The sequence below is a fragment of the Oryx dammah genome, unplaced genomic scaffold (genome assembly GCF_014754425.2).
Source record: "Oryx dammah isolate SB20612 unplaced genomic scaffold, SCBI_Odam_1.1 HiC_scaffold_23, whole genome shotgun sequence".
Classification (NCBI taxonomy): Eukaryota; Metazoa; Chordata; class Mammalia; order Artiodactyla; family Bovidae; genus Oryx; species Oryx dammah.
The window spans coordinates 80,223,388-80,227,237 of NW_024070207.1; the positions used below are offsets into that span (position 1 = coordinate 80,223,388).

Sequence of the window (3,850 nt, forward strand, 5' to 3'; positions counted from 1 at the left end):
TGTCCTTTCTCCACCAGCCTTCACCTTAACCTCATGGGAACAAATGTATCTAAATTAAAAATCAATTAAGATGAACACCTAAATCATAGAGTTTCAAATCCTTGGTTCTACCCTTCATTTCTTCTTTTATCTGTTACCTCAAATCACATGTCTTAACCCTCCTGTACAATTTTGATCTTGTCAGTTCATGGCATCAGAGACAAACAGAGCTGGACCTTTGTTTGAGGTGGCAAAACCTATCTTATTCAGGCTACTGAAGTAAGGGAGATAATTCAGATGAACAGAGCTCAATCCACTGAAACAAAAGGCCTTTAAAATGCTGGGAAGTGCTAGAGGAGGTAAAATCTTGGTGGCGCAGTGGTCAGGAATCTACCTGCCAGTGCAGGAGACGCAGGAGATGTGGGTTCAATCCCTAGGTCAGGAAGGTCCCCTGGAGAAGGAAATAGCTACCCACTCCAGTGTTCTAGCCTGGAAAATTCCATGGACAGAGGAGTGCTGAGGGAAATCTGTGCGGTGGGAGATTAATCAATGTGATCAAGACATCTGTGTTTGCTAACTGGTGCTTATCAAAGTTAGATTCCTACCCTTCCATAGAGACTGGGAGACAGGGGCCCTGTCTTTCTTGATGATTACATTTCAAAGGGATGACTCCCAGGCCTTTGCGAAACATTTTCCTGGGTTATAAAAGATACATTTCAAAGGGACAGAGAAAAGATTTACAATCACAAGTTTCCTAAAGTAAATTTCTGAGAAAAGGAAGATCAGGGGGCTATAGTCAGTTTTGGCTGAAATAAACAGTAAGTTCTTTTGGCACTTTTGAACTTTCTCAGACAGGCATTTTAAAGAGGTTAGTATCATCCTAGCGACATGGCCTTGAATTGATAGAAACTATGCTGGTGTTTGTTCAAGTCTCTTAATGTAGAGAGTGGATGAAATTGTTTGTGCTGAAGGTTATAGTTCTTTTTAGGCCAAAGTTGAGGCCTAGTTGAGAAGGCAGCTCAGAGGAGCCTGACTGTATCAAACCATCATGTTATATACCTTAAATATATACAACTTTTACTAAAAAATAAGTTTGGGTCAAGGAAGGCATCTTTGTCAATGGTAATGGGTTGGAATACTTAATACAGGACTTGTTTTTCCTATACCACTCTTTGGTCAGGGGAATTTTGATGATTAAAGAAAAAGTTGGAGCTCCTGTGTCTGGCTCATGTCTGTGGAATAAGAAGCAAAGAAAGAAAATGTTAACTTATTCTTCAATCACAAGAATGTATACCCTAACATAAAAACAGACAACAGTGACACACACACACACACAAAGCTATAAAACACCCCTCACAGCCCAGAAGAGAACAACTGTGATCTCTGTCTGGAAAATGTCTGATGAAATCACCTAACTGACAAAGAGGGAACTATTATGGATAATTAGAGGCCTGTCCCTTGGCATCCCAATCCTGTCATCTTGGAGGCTAACCAGGAACAAACAAGAGCAGCATTTGGATGGGATGGGGAACCAATAATGAAACGTAAGGAAGTTTAGTCATAGGTTACAGTATATCCAACAAGAGCTTCTCTCAAGTTGCTGAAGCTCTCAGACTGGTCTGTACTGACTAGAGATGGGGATAGATGCGGGAGAAGGGATATTCAAAGAGTCAAAAGAATGAATATGCTGTGTTAGTGTGTGAGTATGTCTTAAGTAGTATACACTTAAGTTAGCCTTTAAGAATCAAACATAGAGATGTTAAGCACACAACCTTTGGTTATCATTCTCTCCCCCAATCATCATCATCTGTTTTCTAACCTTGTTTATTCTACCCAAACATCTCTTCCACACAAACTTGTGAATAATTATACAAGTCAACACTTTAAATATGCTTTCAGTTTGCATTTGGTTTGAAAGAGCTATTAAGGTAATAAAAATGGGACCTGTGCCTATAATGTAATTATTATGAATAATGGCAAAATGAAATTTAAATAAGCTGAACAATTAGCCTTTATGAAATCACTGTCTGCCTGTTAGTACCACTAAGGATCTTCCAGACTTACATTTAGCTTACTTAATTTAGCTTATGTGATGACACTGTGGCCATTTGGAAAATGGGCCATGATGCTAATGATTATCAGACATTGTTTACTGTGGACCAATACAAATGGAAAATCCACTTCTTTTTCTCCTGAATTGTTTTACAACCATGAGAATACACAATGTCATTTAGAGCAGCTTCATGCAAACATACTACAATGAAAAATTAGATAGTTATTTTGACATCTTGGCAATGGTGCTGCATAATTACTTCTGTCAAGCATTTATGTCTGTCCTGTGCATATCTGTCTGTCCTTTCCTATGAGTGATTGAAGCAGTGGAGGGAGAAAACAAAAGACTTTAAAAGCTATAAACATTCTCATTTTTTTTATTTCAAGGGGCAGCTGTTAAAGGAAAGCAGACTCCTAGATATCTTGTGATTTTCTTTTAGGCAGGGGCTTAATTAGGCAGCTAAGATCTGTTCTATTGCCTTGTAGAAAATGACTTACAGCTACTTTGAGGGGTGAGCTTGGCTTGGCAGTGAACATTTATAGTCAGGCCCTCCCCCTTATAATTGTGAAATTTCCCTCCTGTGATTTCCTAGAACATTTGTTTATTGTCTGTATAATTCATCTGACATTGACTAGATCTGGCCTTGTAGAGTTAACTTTCCCTATTCCTGGATCACCTACATTGAAAGCCTGGAGGGCAGTTTCTCTGTCTCTTTCTCACTGTTTCTGTCACAATACTGGGCACACAGCTGGGCTCAAGAAACAAATGATGGCTTTGAATTTCAGGCAGGTAACAAGACAGAAACCATATAGTCATGAAATCTGTAATAATGACAAAAATATTGGTTAGTTATCAGAGGGGGCAGCCTTCTTCTTAGAGTAATAATTCTTATTCTTGAGTGTGCCTCAGAATCACCTGGATAGCTTGTTAAAATAGACGGTTGGGGAGCTTCCAGGATCAAGAGGGTAATGTACCTGAAAAGGGCATGAAGGTTCTGCATACACCTACGCCCACCCCATATCTTGCCTTTTACATCCCTTCTCTTGGATATTCCTGAGTTATAAACCAATAAACATCAGTAAGGGCTTCCCAGGTGGTGCTAGTGGTAAAGAACCCGCCTGCTAACGCAGGAGACTTAAGAGACGCCGGTTGGATCACTGGATTGGGAAAATCCCCCGGAGGAGGGTACGGGCAATCCAACCCAGTGTTCTTGCCTCAAGAACCACATGGACAGAGGACCATGGTGGGCTACAGTTCATTGGGTAGCAAAGGGTCGGATATGACTGAAGCGACTTAGCGCATGCGCGCCTGTGCACGCACGCGCACACACACAATCAGTTTTAAAGTTAAAGAAACAAACAAAAAAAAAAATAGTTGGGCCCCATCCCAGAATTTCTAATTCTGCAGGTCTGCAATGAGGCCTGAAAATTGCCCCGTACTGTGTTTTGCATGTATTATCTCATTTAATTCTCATACAACCTTCTGAAGTAGGTACCCTTCATACTTTTTCTCAGGGAATTTCTCTTCTGCATCTTGGATCTGCTGCTGCTGCTGCTAAGTCGCTTCAGTCGTGTCCGACTCTGTGCGACCCCATAGAAGGCAGCCCACCAGGCTCCCCCGTCCCTGAGATTCTCCAGGCAAGAACACTGGAGTGGGTTGCCATTTCCTTCTCCAATGCGTGAAAGTGAAAAGGGAAAGGGAAGTCGCTCAGTCGTGTCTGACTCCAAGCGACCCCATGGACTGCAGCCTACCAGGCTCCTCCATCCATGGGATTTTCCAGGCAAGAGTACTGGAGTGGGGTGCCATCGCCTTCTCCGA

At 41.5% G+C, this 3,850-nt stretch overlaps 1 protein-coding gene across 1 annotated transcript in view; it reads right to left on the reverse strand.

Annotated features, from left to right (window-relative positions):
- The window catches only part of AKAP4 (A-kinase anchoring protein 4), a 20,728-nt gene extending 16,878 nt beyond the window's left edge, over window positions 1-3,850 (reverse strand). The window contains exon 1 of the mRNA XM_040265977.1: window positions 3,537-3,850. The gene's annotated coding sequence lies outside the window, so the exon portion shown is untranslated. The remainder of the gene's footprint in view (window positions 1-3,536) is intronic.